Source organism: Carassius carassius, chromosome 38 (genome assembly GCF_963082965.1).
Source record: "Carassius carassius chromosome 38, fCarCar2.1, whole genome shotgun sequence".
Classification (NCBI taxonomy): Eukaryota; Metazoa; Chordata; class Actinopteri; order Cypriniformes; family Cyprinidae; genus Carassius; species Carassius carassius.
The window spans coordinates 4,586,179-4,601,458 of NC_081792.1; the positions used below are offsets into that span (position 1 = coordinate 4,586,179).

At 36.8% G+C, this 15,280-nt stretch overlaps 4 non-coding genes across 4 annotated transcripts; 3 read left to right on the forward strand and 1 right to left on the reverse strand.

The window, feature by feature from the left end:
* The first annotated feature begins 7,850 nt into the window (after positions 1–7,850).
* trnac-gca (transfer RNA cysteine (anticodon GCA)) lies at positions 7,851–7,922 on the forward strand. Its single transcript has one exon. It is a non-coding gene; the product is annotated as a tRNA-Cys (tRNA).
* An 806-nt stretch (positions 7,923–8,728) lies between these two features.
* On the forward strand, positions 8,729–8,800 carry trnac-gca (transfer RNA cysteine (anticodon GCA)). The gene has a single exon. It is a non-coding gene; the product is annotated as a tRNA-Cys (tRNA).
* Positions 8,801–13,902: 5,102 nt separating this feature from the next.
* On the forward strand, positions 13,903–13,974 carry trnae-uuc (transfer RNA glutamic acid (anticodon UUC)). Its single transcript has one exon. It is a non-coding gene; the product is annotated as a tRNA-Glu (tRNA).
* A 277-nt stretch (positions 13,975–14,251) lies between these two features.
* trnae-cuc (transfer RNA glutamic acid (anticodon CUC)) lies at positions 14,252–14,323 on the reverse strand. Its single transcript has one exon. It is a non-coding gene; the product is annotated as a tRNA-Glu (tRNA).
* Positions 14,324–15,280: the final 957 nt, after the last annotated feature.

Here is a 15,280-nt window from a genome sequence, read left to right on the forward strand (position 1 = left end):
TTCTGTATGTGATTGTCATTCAGTGGCATATCCTCTCAAGAGGTACTTTTTTTGTATGTGGCATGCTTGTCATATCCAAAAACTTTATTCAAAAGTGAGTCTGTCATCTTGTGTGTGGCTATGATCCAGGGAGTCTGTGTAGGTAGGGTTCAATGAAACGGCAATTTTCTGCAAAGATGTGGTGGTATAGCTCAATGGTAGAGCATTTGACTGCAGATCCAGTGGTCACTGGTTCAAATCAGAGTGCCCCCTTTGGATTTTGCAAATTAGAAATAAGTGCAAACATATCTATATAGAAAGAGGGAAAGATACTTTATGTGGTTATAACTCAAAGACACATCCTTTTAAAACTGCACTGGAATATCAACAACAAGCAGGACACGGTAAAAATCAAGATGCAAGAGATAAATTTGTTGAAGGCTTACGGCCATACCAACCTGAGGGCACTAGAGAGCTACAGGAAGTGTTGGATGCAGTTGGGAAAGGAAGGCTCTCCTCCATTTAGATTTTTCTGTTAGTGTTTGTTTTGTGAGTTGTTTTTGGACTTTAGTTTATTTTTTGTGTGTTTTTTCAGTTTTAAACCACCTAACAGCAGCATCTTGCTGGCAAACGACACTGGACTGGCTGGAGAGACACGTATGGCAAATGACCCTGGACTGGCTGGAGAGACACGCATGGCAAACGACCCTGGACTGGAGTATCGACAACGAGCAGGACACGGTAAAAAACAAGCTGCAAGAGATAAAGTTGGTGAAAGGAAATACTTAAAGGAGGCAACTGTGATTGTGAATGTGGAGAACGTAAATGAGGTGAGAGCTGTGGATATTATTAAAGCGGTGACGGAAAAATGTGGATATGGTAAAATTTTAGCACTAAGGCCAAGACAAGGAAAGGAATATGAACTGACAATGGAGAAAGAAGAAACATGTGATGAACTGACTGAGGGATTGTTAATTAAAGGAGTGAACTGTGAGATAAAGAAACTGCAAAATAGAGATTATGTTGTTTCCTTCATGCACCTGCCCGTCTACCTTGATGATAAAGACATTTTTAGAAAATTGGAGGGGTGGGGAGTTAATCCCATTTCAAAATAAAAAAGAAGATGCTACCCGGGCACTGAAATAGAGGATGGAACAAGGTTTTTAAAAGTGAGATTCCCCAAGGAGGTGGCATCATTGCCCTACAGCACAAAGCTGGAAACAGCAGAAGGGCCGCAGTACTTTAGGGTGATGCACAGCCACCAGGTGAAGACCTGTAAGCTGTGCATGAGCCCGGATCATCTGCTTAAAGAATGCCCTGAATTTAAGTGTCACAAGTGCGAGGAAAGGGGACATTTCTCAAGGGATTGCAATGCGGTCAGATGCCCGGAGTGTCAAAAGATTTTAAACAAGTGTGAGTGTTGGATGGAGGGAGAGGAAGGAGGTCTGGAGCATCGGGTGGACGGACGGGTGCATGAAGGAAACACTGAAGAGGAAGGAGATATTGATGAAGGACAAGGGGATGAAGGATTATCACAAAAGGAAACAGAAGGAGGAACAGGCAACCAAGAGGAAGAAGAGGAAGGAAAAAAGAATGATATGGATGAGGAACAAACAGCAGAACAGAATACCCAATGGACAGAAATGGAAATATCGGACAGTTTTAAAAATCTTTTGGATAATGTGGAGAGTGATGGACAAGGAATGTATGATCAAAACAAAGAAATGGACAGTGAAGAAGAAACAAGGATGGACAACATGGGAAAAGACAGAGGGGAGAGAGGACAAAGTAGAAGAAGAATATTAAAGGTAAAACCAAATGTGGAAAATGCAAGAAAAAAGTTAATGACAAGGGGCCGAGTAAAAAGTGTAAACCGATATGAAGTGTTAAGAGGGCTGGAGGGAGAAGATGGAAAATAATGGTTTTTATGTATTTATTTTTATTTATTTTAATGGTTTTAAGTTGTGTTACTTTTAATGCAAGGGGATTGATGGACATGGGTAAATTTGAAAAGGTGAAAGAAATGTGTAAAGGAGAGGATGTAATTTTATTACAAGAAACTAACTGGAGGGAAGAGTACATGACTGAAATAAGGAAAAGGTGGAGCGGAGAGATTTTATATAACAATGGTGATGGGAGGCTTGGAAGAGGAGTTGCGATTATAATAAAAGAAAACTGTGGGGTATCATGTGAAACAATATATAATGACGTAGATGGGAAATGTATTGCGGTTGAAATGGAGTATGAGGAGAAAAAAGTTATTGTAGTTAATATTCATGCACCGACTGTAGAGAATGTAAAGAAGGAATATTTTAATGTATTACAAGATTTTTTTTAAAAAGCATAAAGAAGTTTTTATGATGGGTGATTTTTAATACCGTTTTCAGTAAATTAGAAATGGGTGAGGGAATGGTTTTTAAAAATGATAAAGGAAGAAAAGAACTGAAATTATTACAGTTTTTCTCGATTGGTTTGGCTCATTTCTTGAAACCGAGATGACATTCTCAAAATAACATGGACAAATCTCCAAACCACCTTGCAATTGTTCACAACAGAATGTCATTTTTCATTGGTTTTATCAAAATGCAAATGCTTTAGTACATGTCTCAAGTGACTCTGTGCTTTTTTTCAAATGATTATGTACAAGTAGCTACAGTTAGCACAATGAGCCCACATTTAGCACATTTTCCAAATAAATAGATCTTGCTGATTTAAACTGATTAGTTGATTTTTCAGTGAAATGGTTACTCTCTCCAAAACATATCAGCATGGTTTCATTGTGTAAGTCATCATATGCACAATTGTCTGTTCAACTGTCAAAATTAGTCAAAGATATAATACCATGAAAGAATTTCTTGGAACATTTGATAAATTTATGACAGTACTTGGCAATCAATCAGCTTGGAGGTGGAGGGTGTATGAGCATCAGGCTCAAGACCAGAGGGCCCTGCTGCATGCAATGGATGCTGCATGTGAGGACATCACAGGGGATCAATGTAGGGGATGGTTGAGACATTCACGCCGTTTCTTCCCTCGCTGCATCGCAAGAGAAAATATCTGTTGCGATGTGGATGAGAATTTATGGCCTGACAGAGAGCAGCGCGTCGATGGCCAGGAGGATGAGGATGGTGGCCAGGAAAGAGAGGGTGACAATGGCGACCACTGAAAATATTACTGTACTATAGTTCTGAAACTTTATTTACAGTATGGTAGGCTAGAGTTTTTTTTGTTTTTTGTTTGTGTTTATAACTGTTCACATTTACAGAATCCTGTATATGTTTTCTTTTCACAGTATGTTCTCTAATGTTAACATTTCTTTGTACGAATAAAAATGTTTACAGTTTCCTTGAGTATGAGTGGTTTATTGGAGGCTGATTTTACTGTAAGATCTTTTAGTTTTATTCATAGTGGTATTCTGTTGCTAGACCTGTGCCTCAGTGACAAAACGTCTAAGCATTTTGACTTGCAGTGCTTAAACAATGCCAAAGGTATAATGCATTTTGGGGGCATTGACTATTTATATGAGAAGGATATTTAGTTTTGACACATGGATAAACTGTTTTGGGAGAGATATGAGCTTTTGCAGGGGATCCATGGTGTTGTGCTAAACCATCCAGGTTATTTTGACAAAAGCACTAAATGAATGCACATGTGCCAAGGCAATTGAGAAGGATCTGTGCTATTTTGACTGTACTGACCTTTTATATGGGAAAGGAATCTGCTTTTGAAGCATGGAAGAAGAGTTTGGGGAAAGATATTTGATTTTGCTAGTGAGCTATAATGTTGAGCAGAACTGTAAGACTGTTTGGCCAAATGACCTTATGGTTTTGAGAATGTCATCTCGGTTTCAAGAAATGAGCCAAACCAATCGAGAAAAACTGTAATGGAAGAAAATAATATGATTGATGTATGGAGAGAAAGAAATGAAAAAAAGAAAGAATATTCAAGGAGGCAATTAGTAGGGAATTTTATGTGTAAGACAAGGATTGATTTTATTTTGTGTACAAGGCACATTGAAGGATTTATCGGTAACATTAAATATGAAGAATCAAGCTTAAGTGACCATAAACCAATTTTTTTGCAAGTAGACTGGAGTTCAGTGAAAAGAGGGCCGGGTGTATGGGTTTTAAATGTAGAGGTTTTGAAGAATGAGGAGTATGTTTTAAGTATTAAAGAAATTATTGAAAAAGAAAAGGAGAATGAAATGTACAGTGAAGATAAAAGGATATGGTGGGAAAATGTTAAATATTTAGTTAAAAAATTCACAATAAAGTATTGCAAATTAATACAGATATGTAAGAGGAAGAAGGAGAGAGAAATAAGAGAAAATTGGAAAAGGAATTAAATGAGAATGGGAAAGATATACAAAAAATAAAAGAACTGGAGGGAATATTGAAAGAAATGGAAGAGAAAAAATATGAAGGAGCAAGACTAAGAAGTAAAGCTAAATATACTTTGGAGGGAGAAAAATGTACAAAGTTTTTCTTTGATCTAGAAAAAATAAGAGGGAAAGCTGGAATGATTAAAGAAAAAAGAGGAAAAAATGGTGTAGTGGTGGAAACAAATGAGGAAATATTAAAAGAAGTAAAAGCATATTATGAGAACCTGTTTAGTACTGAGGGGTTGAAGGAAGAAGAGAAATTGGAGTTACTTAAGCAAATAAAAACAACAGTAGGAGAAGTAGACAAAAAAGAGTGTGATGAAGAGATAAGAGAAGAAGAGATAAAAAGAGCAATAAGTGAATTAAACAAAAATAAAAGTCCAGGTATAGATGGTTTGGGGAGAGAATTTTATATTGTTTTTAAAGATTTTTTAACCAGTATTTTAAAAGAAGTATATGAAGAGATCTTTAAAAAAGAGGAAATGAATCAGAGAATGGGGATGGGATTATTAAAGTTGATATATAAAAGAAAAGGAGATAAAGTAGACTTAAAAAATTATAGACCAATTACAATGTTGAATACAGATCTGAAAATTTTAACAAAAGTTTTAGCCAACAGATTGAAAGAGGTAATGCCAACCATCATTGAAACCAATCAAGTGTATGGAGTTAAAGGGAAAGATATAGCGGACACAACTTTAAGTATAATAGATGGGATAAGATATATGAAAGAAAAAAACAAAAAAGGATATGTTATTAGTTTGGATTTCGAAAAGGCTTTTGATAGAGTGGAGCATGAATATTTATTTGGAATTTTAAGAAGGTACAGGTTTTGGAAAAATTTTATCAAGTGGATTACAATTTTATATAGGGGAGCAATAACAAGAATACAGTGTAATGGTTTTTTAACTGAATGTTTTAAAATTACTAGATCAATAAGACAAGGATGTCCATTATCAGCAATTTTATATTCTTTAGTTGCAGAAACATTGGGATTAGCTATTAAGATAGACGAAGACATAAGAGGGATAAACATTGAAGGAAGTGGGGGAAATGAAAAAATATTTCAATATGCAGATGATACGACAATAATAGGTAAAGATATAGAGAGTGTTAATAAAGTAATGGAAGTAGTACAGATGTTTTGTAGGGGATCAGGAGGTAAGATAAATGAAGAAAAAACTACATATATGAGATTTGGAGGAGTGACTGTTTTAACAGAGTATTTTCATTTTAAAGAAACAAAAGAAAAAAGGATTTTAGGTGTTCTAAAGGGAAAAGAAGAAAGGAATGTTAAAGAAAAAATGTGGGAAGAAATAGTAGGAGCTATTGAAAGAAGGTTACATTTTTGGAAATTGAGGACATTAAGTTTAAAAGGGAAGGTTTTAATATTAAATGTGTTAATGGTGTCAAAGCTGTGGTATGTTTTATATGTGACTGCTATGCCAATGTGGGTGGAGAAAAGGTTGAAAAAATGTTTTTTAGATTTTTTATGGAATAGTAAACCGTCAAGAATTGCATATAGTACATTAATAGGAGAAGTAGGGAAAGGAGGGATGGGATTAATTGATGTTGAACAGAGAAAAATAGCTTAAGAATTAAAATAGTAAAAAAAATATCTAGATGATGGTCACAAAACTGCATGGAAAAAGACAATGGAATATTTTTTAAACAAATGTGGGGATTTTAACATGGTGGGATGGGATTTTATGGATGAAAACAAAGAATTGGATGACAGAGTGCTTACCAGAGTTTTATAGGGAAATGTTTAGTGCCTGGGGAAAATTTTTAGATAGACTTGAGTATGATCCACATGGGAGAGAAAACATTTTAAATCAACCTCTGTTTTTAAACCAAAACATTTTAAAACAAGACAAAGGAATTTTTTTAAAGAAATGGATGGAAGTGGGGATAACAAGAGTGAGAGCTGTTTTGTATGAATTTAAAGAAGGGTTTTTACCTACACAATTTATTGTAGATGCAATGGAGGAGGCAAAAGAGGATTACAGTGAACAAGTAATAAAAATAAATATGAAATCATTAAAAATGCAATACCTAAAGAGTGGATAAAAAGAATAGAAAGTATGGAAGGAGAGCCAAAAGAGAAATGTATTCATGTGAAATTGGGGGAAAAACTGTATGATTTTAAGGAATGTACTGTGAAAATGATTTATTGTGGTTTTAGAGATGATGTTTTTAAAGAGCCGATTGCAAATGGTTATTGGGTGCAGAAATTCAAAGATTTAAAAAAAGAGTGTATATGGAGAAACATGACGGGGAAATGTGTGGAAACAAAATTGGAATGTTTGGAGTATTTTATAAGGCATAAAGTGTTTTTTACTGATGTTATTTTAAATAAAATAGGAATGGAAGAAAATGCTCTGTGTAAAGTGTGCCAGGAAGAGGAAGAGGGGATTTTACATATGTTTTTACATTGTAGAGAGCTAGAGGACTTTTTAAGGAAATGTAAATGTTTAATTAAAGATGTGACTGAGGAGTGGGATGAAAATGTAATGGAATGGAACAGAGTTGTGATGTTTGGTTGGGAAAAAAAGTGTCAAAACAAAAGTTTCATTAATCTGTGTGTAATGCTAATGAAAAGTGCAATATGGGACAGAAGAACTGTGGCTAAAAAGGAAAAAATTGTGTTGGATGTTTGGAGGGTGTTTAAAAGAAAAACAGAATTATATATTGAAAGACTGTATGTGTACTTTAAAGGTGTAAATATGTTAGACTCTTTTTATGATGTTTTTACCCCAAAAGTTTATTGTGTTTTAAATGATTTAATGTGGAAGCTGCCAGGAAGTGAAGGAGATTTTTAAGTTATCTATGTAAAGGAAAGATGTGTAATGTAGAGATATGTAAAGACAATGTTCTGTATTTTCTATTGATTGTGTTTAATCTATTGTATTTTATTGATTGAAATTTCTTAATAATAATAATAAAAAAATAAAAAAAATAAAAACATAATCAACGACATGATTTCAAAGTGAGTCTGTAATCAAGTCGTCCACAGTTCAAATCTGGGTGTCTCCTTTGGACTTGTCTTATTTGGAGGGTTTGAGTTGTAGAGTTGTTGATTCTGATTTGGAGTAACCAAAGACCTAAGTTTACAGTGAAGGAGTCAATGTTTGATATTGTTGAATCGTAGGAACTAACTTAATCTTTGGCTCTAAACACAGAAGTCTGTAGGGTTATGGCTTAATGAAAGAGCATTTTTCTGCAAAGATGTGGGGGCAAAGTTCAGTGGTAGAGCATTTGAGTGCAGATCAAGAGGTCCTTGGTTCAAATCCGAGTGCCGCTTATGGATTTGGCAGATTAGGAATAAGTGCAAACATATCTATATAGAAAGATTCTGTATGTGATTGTAACTCAGTGGCACATCCTCTTGAGAGGTTCTTTTTTGTATCTGGCATGCTTGTCATATCCAAAAACTTTATTCAAAAGTCAGTCTGTCATCTTGTGTGAGGCTATGATCCAGGGAGTCTGTGGGGGTATAGCTCAGTGGTAGAGCATTTGACTGCAGATCAAGAGGTCCCCGGTTCAAATCTGGGTGCCCCCTTTGGATTTGGCATGTTAGGATTATGTGTAGCCATATCTTCCTGCCTTTTAGTGCTCATACTGTACGGGGTTATATCTCATTGGCACAGCGTTTTATTGCAGATCAAGAGGTCCCAGGTCCATTCCATGTGCCTAATTTGGGCTTGGCAAATTAGGATTAAACAAATACTTGACATGAATTCATTTTTGAGGTTTGTGCTAATGCAGTACGGGGTTATAGCTCAACGACAGAACATTTGTCTGCAGATCAATAGGTCTACATTTTGGATCTGGCTTGCTTGACATAATCAACGACATGATTTCAAAGTGAGTCTGTAATCAAGTCGTCCACAGTTCAAATCTGGGTGTCCCCTTTGGACTTGTCTTATTTGGAGGTTTTGAGTTGTAGAGTTGCTGATTCTGATTTGGAGTAACCAAAGACCTGAGTTTACAGTGAAGGAGTCAATGTTTGATATTGTTAAATCGTAGGATTTAACTTAATCTTTGGCTCGAAACACAGAAGTCTGTAGGGGTATGGCTTAATGAAAGAGCATTTTTCTGCAAAGATGTAGGGGCATAGTTGAGTGGTAGAGCATTTGAGTGCAGATCAAGAGGTCCTCGGTTCAAAATCGGGTACCGCTTATGGATTTGGCAGATTAGGAATAAGTGCAAATATATCTATATAGAAGATTATGTATGTGATTGTAACTCAGTGGCACATTCTCTCGAGAGGTTCTTTTTTTGTATCTGGCATGCTTGTCATATCCAAAAACTTTATTCAAAAGTGAGTCTCTCATCTTGTGTGAGGCTATGATCCAGGGAGTCTGTGGGGGTATAGCTCAGTGGTAGAGCATTTGACTGCAGATCAAGAGGTCCCCGGTTCAAATCTGGATGCCCCCTTTGGACTTGGAATGTTAGGAATATGTGTAGCCATATCTTCCTGCCTTTTTGTGCTCAATTCAGCAATCACAGGAATCCATTAGAAGGTATAAGTAAAACACTGTTACCTCAGACAGTAGGACAAATGATGACTTTTCTAGGAATGACTGGCTTTAGTGCCGACTGGATAGAAGACTATGCAGTAAAGACAGGGCCTTTGAGAGAAATGATGAAACAAGCAGGATTACAACATTTAAGCAATCCATTAAAATGGAACACAGATGCCTTACTAGCATTTGAAACAATAAAAAAAGAATTACAACAGGCCCCTGCCCTGGGAATGGCAGAATATGATAAAATGTTTCATCTATATGTGGAAAATAGAGTTGATGGTTATGCATCAGCCGTATTGATGCAAGAGAACTGTAGTGGAAGGAAAAAAACAGCCTATAGCATACTACAGCACAAAGTTAGACAATGTAGCCCAGGGATACCCTCCATGTTACCAACAGGGTTTAGCTGCAGTGTATTATGCTTATTAAAATACATCCACAATAACTATGAGGTACCCAGTAACTATATATACCCATCACAAAGTTGTGGAATTAATAGAACAAGGGAAATTTGTTCTGACACAAGCTCGAATTCTATGCATAAAATAAACACAACATTGTGTACAGCCTTGCTCTGCTCAATTAGCAGAATTAAAAGCTCTCACAACTGCATGTCAGTTAGCAAAAGGACAAACTGCTAACATTTTTACAGATTCAGCGTATGCTCATGGTGTATGTCATCTATTCGGAGCAGTGTGGAAACAAAGAGGTTTCAAAAAGAGTGATGGGACTCCCATCCAACACAGTGAACAAATAGGGCAATTGATTTCTGCTATGATGCTACCAAAACAACTAGCAATAATCAAATGTCAAGCACACAAGTAGGGAAATGACTATGTCATTAAAGGAAACAATGCAGCAGATTTAGAAGCTCAAAAAGCTTCAGGGTGTCAAGTAGCAGTATTAGCACCTGTTGTACTTATCGAACCTCATCCTCAATTGGATGACATTATTCGAATTCAACAACAAGCAGGCCCCTATGAACAATCAATGTGGCATCAAAGGGGAGCTGAAAAAGACTCACAGGAGATCTGGCGTACACATGAATGACACATTGTTGCACCTACTTCACTGTTGAATATTCTTATTACAGATACACATGTTTTTGACCATTGTGCAAGGGGAGAAGTGTTAAGAAAAATTAAACAGCAAGGATATTGGTCTCCTTATTTATATGCAATGGTGGATGAATTTTTGTCCACATGTGAAGTATGTGCTAAATACAATGTAAGAAAAGGCATAGTGACACCAATAGGCCCTATTCCAACACCTGAAGGCCCCTTTAAACATCTTGTATGCGATTATGTGGATATGATAAAGCGTGTACAAGGCAAAAGATACATGCTTGTTATCATAGACAGATTTAGCAGATGGGTGGAGGCGGTACCATCCGCAGATCTAGGAGCAGAAACGGTAATTGAATTTCTAACAAGAGAGGTAATTCCTAGATTTGGAATTCCATCAGAAAAAAGTTCAGATAATGGGTCGGCATTCATACAAAAAACTGTGAAACAAGTATTGCAACAATTAAGAATAAAACAGAGACTAGGATGCGTTTATAGACCTCAATCACAAGGGTCAGTGGAGAGGGTTAATGGAGTTATCAAGGCCAAAATAAACAAAATATGTGAAAGTACTTAAACTTAATAAGAAAAGAGCCCAGAGAGGAATCGGAGACTGCCTGTCCAGTTGTTCCAGGGGACCAAGTTTATCTGAGGGTATTCCGGAGAAAATGGAATGAGCCAAGGAGAGAAGGACCCTACACAGTGGTGAGAGCTACTCCAACAGCAGTCCAAGTGGAGGGAAGCACAACCTGGTATGATCTAAACCACTGTACTAGAGTTTCCACAGGAAAGGCAGAAAGAAAGGAAAACAGACAACCAGACAGTGCAGGAGAGAGCAATGAGGAAAAATCAGAGACACAAGATGAAGTGCAAACTGACGAGAGCTCACCAAAAGATACACAAGGAGCTTCTTTCCTCCTGTCAGACAAACTGGAGAGGACAGAAAATAAGTCTGACAACATGTCTGAAGACCATCCTATGCCTAATGCATCTCATAATGCTTACTCAAACTCAACCAATAGAAAGCAACCTGACTTCCCTTCAATTGACTTTTCAACCTTTGAACAAAAGTGATAATGTTATCAACTCAACAGAACCAATGATTATCAAAAATCATAGAGACATTGATTATGATGTTCAAGGTGATGAAGACATTAGTCAAATTGATGCATTATGGGATACAGCCCAAAATAATGAATGTTATAACTGGGCAGCCTTTACAGCTAAAGAAACAGGAAAAGAAAAATGCTTGCTGTGCTCCAAATCTCCGTTAAACAAAGTAATAGCCATACCAAATCCATATGACTACCGAAAATGTGCCCAATTTGGGAGAAACTTTTGTCATTTAACAGATTTTACCAGGCCATATTGTATTGCTGAATGCCTAGGATTTTTAGGAAATCCTAAATTAACAGATTATTTCTTTAGACCACTCTGGGGATCCTGGTGTCAGTATTAAGATATCGGTCAAAATATAAAAATTGAAAAACAAAAAGTAGAGATTCCAAAATGGTATAGCATAGATTATAAACAAGAATATGAGTGTTTCCATAAACCCAAATTATCCCAAGATGTGGGAAAATTCAAAGGGAAGATGTGCTATTATTTGGTATATAGATAAGAAAAATTCTTGGAAATCAGGAGTTCCTTCTAGAGCTCCAGAACTTTTAGCATTCGGAACAACTAAAGGGAGTAAGATAGCATTTTTGAAGATTTATGAAGACCAATCATTAATAATAGCAGATTTCTTTTGGATCTGTGGAAGTGAAATATTATTGCCTTCTTTACCAGTTGGATGGAAAGGTATATGTGTAAGAGTACGATTACTTCAAGAAGTTAGCATGGCACAATGGGGAACAGAACAGAGCACGGACAAGGAAGACAATAGAACTAAAAGAGGATATGAGGCAGATCCCAATGTATATTTAGACTCAATTGGACAGCCAAGAGGAATTCCTAATAAATTTAAGGCAAGAAATGAAATAAAAGGAGGTTTTGAGTCAATCCTGGTGTGGATCACACCAAACAAAAATACAGAGTGGATTAATTATATTTATTATAATCAACAAAGATTCATTAATTATACTGATGAGGCGTTAACCTTATTAGGCGACCAAGTGCATGCAACAAGTAGAATGACATGGCAAAACAGACAGGCTCTTAATTGGCTCTTGGCAGACAAGGGAGGAGTTTGTGTTATGTTTGGAGATCAATGTTGTACATTTATCCCAAATAACACCGCCCCTGGAGGAGCTTTCAGTAAAGTTATGACAAAAATTAAAAAATTAAGAAATGAAGTTACAGCAAATGCCGGAAGAGACCAACATATTTGGGATTGGATTGATGTGAAATTTGGAGCATGGGGAGCATGGTTCTTTAAACTAGGAATGTTTTTAGGAGTTGCCATATTAATAGGAGGATTATTATTTTGCTGTATATTACCTTTATTAAGATCATTAATCGTCAATGCTACTGTTAAGCAAATGGAAGTGATAAAAGTCCCGAATAATCAACAAAGGATCACTGAAAGGAGTCTGGAGGAATATTATGAAGGATGGCTAAACAAACTGAACTTAAATGAGCAAACTTTTGAAGATAATTCTATTGACTCTAACGAGGATGATGAAGATGTCTAAAGGTGAACCATACCCTGGATATAAGTGCCAGTTTAACTTCGGCCCAGGGAGGCTCTCTACGATACATAAGGTATCTGAGCTGAAGATCAACTTTTATAATCTTGTGATATTCAATTATTGATGTAATGTATGTATTTTATGCCTTTTATACATAACCGTGATAACCACAGGCAAATGCTGAACCAATTGCACGCTCACGCTTATAACATTGTGTACTATTACAGAAGGAATTAGGGAGACTGGATCTTTTACTCCATCCTCGTCAAATAAGGAGAGAGATGTTTGGTCCAGTAATCCCTCAGAGTAGAATTTCATGATCTAGTCACTGATGATAATACAATGTGACTTATTTAGTCACTAGGTAGTGTAACTAATATGACTGGATTATGGAGTAGCACTCTGGATAAGAATAATCAAATGTGAGACTTATTAAGTCTCAAAGGGGAGAATATGTGGAAGATTTTTATTAGTAAGATTTGAATTAATCAAGTATATAATCAATGTGAATCTAGCCATTTTTGTTGCTAGTTATTATTCCATTGTAATCTTATAGGTAATAGAAAGTTGCCTACATGCTGGAATGTACAAAACTAATGAGAAACATATGGTCAGACATACATACAGGGCCTTTCTTTAGAATAAATCAAGCAGGGGGCCTCTCCTCTCTAGGGAGGTATTAAAATTGTAATCATAAGGAAAAGTTTGACTATTGTGGAACCGCCCCATATAGTGTATATAAGGAGATACCAAATAACATTCGAGAGATTTCCTTGCAAGGACTCTCGGCTTTGTTTTCCATAAAATAAAGTATTTTCTTCTGAGAGAAAACCCCTGACTGACTGTGATTCTTCTGAGAACCGGTAGACGACACTACATCAGCAACTTTGCCGATTAAAAATTGGTCTCACTTTAATTATTAACCTCACAATATGTCAATTTTGTACCTTGACAGACCGACGATAGGCAGTTTTTCATCTAGATAACGGTTGCAATGTGTGTTTTCAGATGCATGACACAAGTATTTTCACCTGGACAAGAGCTTAATTACCAGTTCAAGGTATCAATTTAGCAATCACAGGAATCTGCCCAAAAAAACGGAACCCCCGGGGTGAGTAAAAAAAACAGATCCCTTGAATGCATACAACACTATATAATTCAGAAAACCGTCCTTTTGGATAATTCTTGTTTTGCCAAATTATTATCACATTGTTACAGTCGCAGACCTAAAGCAACAGGCCACTACAAGATCCTGCGCCCACACTGACCACATGTATGGAAAGTGCACCAATGGCCAGTTTAAGGTGTCCAAATCCCATATGGTCTAGCGGTTAGGATTCCTGGTTTTCACCCAGGCGGCCCGGGTTCGACTCCCGGTATGGAAATGCATGCTCCTTTTTACTTCCCTCCTCAAAAATTCAGCACATCCTCCTGCACCAGATGTTGAGGTTCTGTCTAGCACTTTGCCCCTTTGATAGCTCAGCTGGTAGAGCGGAGGACTGTAGGTTGGAGTGTTGGCAATGATTAGGTCGCTGGTTCGACTCCGGCTCGAAGGAGGTCTTTTTTTCAAGTGCTCACCATTTTTTTTGGTTTGGAGCTGGCTTTCTCGCAGCTGCTAGCAGAGCTTGAATTCGCAGTCCACAATTGGAAGCCAAAAGAGCTTTCCCTGACCGGGAATTGAACCCGGGCCGCAGCAGTGAGAGCGCCGAATCCTAACCACTAGACCATCAGGGAGGGGTTGGGGGATTGGTGGGCTGGTGGGCTTACCTCCTGATAACAAGGTGAGAACAAGCAGACAGCAATTCTTGCCACCATCACATCTAAAACCAACAACTCTGTAGCAATCGGGGGTCTCTACTGTCGGTGGGCCAGTGGCGCTCGATGTCACCTGTAGGTCGTGATTATTCTTTGATATGACAGCCAATCATGTTCCCGGCTGCAACCATGAAATTTATGTTTTAGCCAATCAGCGCTCGTATCGCAACCACGAATTAGCCAATCAGCGCTCGTATCGTAACCGCGAATTAGCCAATCAGTGCTCGTATCGTAACCGTGATTCCGCCCAGTAACAAGTAATTGACCAATCAGCGCTCGTTCCTCATCCGTGATTCTTCATAGTAACAACAAGTTATCAACAACAATTGATAACGTCAAGAACCCCCGGAGACTTGCGGATCACGGCTGAAGAAGAAGATAACGGTCATCGATTAATTTCTAACCAACATTTGCAATCTAAGTGAATCTTTTATCAATAAAAAAAGTAACACTTACAATACTGGTGCACAAATATGCATTAATTTATACTTAACGAATGCACAGATAATCATGAGTTAATGTAAACGAATGAAGGACTAACTTAAACCATTAATTAATGAGTACTACATCCGCAACTAATAAACATTCTATATGTTTCATAGATTAATTAATAAATACAATTTTATTAGTTAAATTTACTTTAATGTATTAGTTCCTTAATAACATTATATTAACTAATGACGTAAATGTATATTTTAATTACTACAGTGGCCAAAGCTATATACTTCAACTTCCAGTTGTCAGCTTTAATTAATCATTAGCTAATGATTTTCAAAGGAATCATGTTATGACTTTACATGTTGAGGTAAAGAGCTATTAACCAATTGTTAATATGTTATTGTGGTTATGTATTTTTTTTTAATTAGTCATGTACCT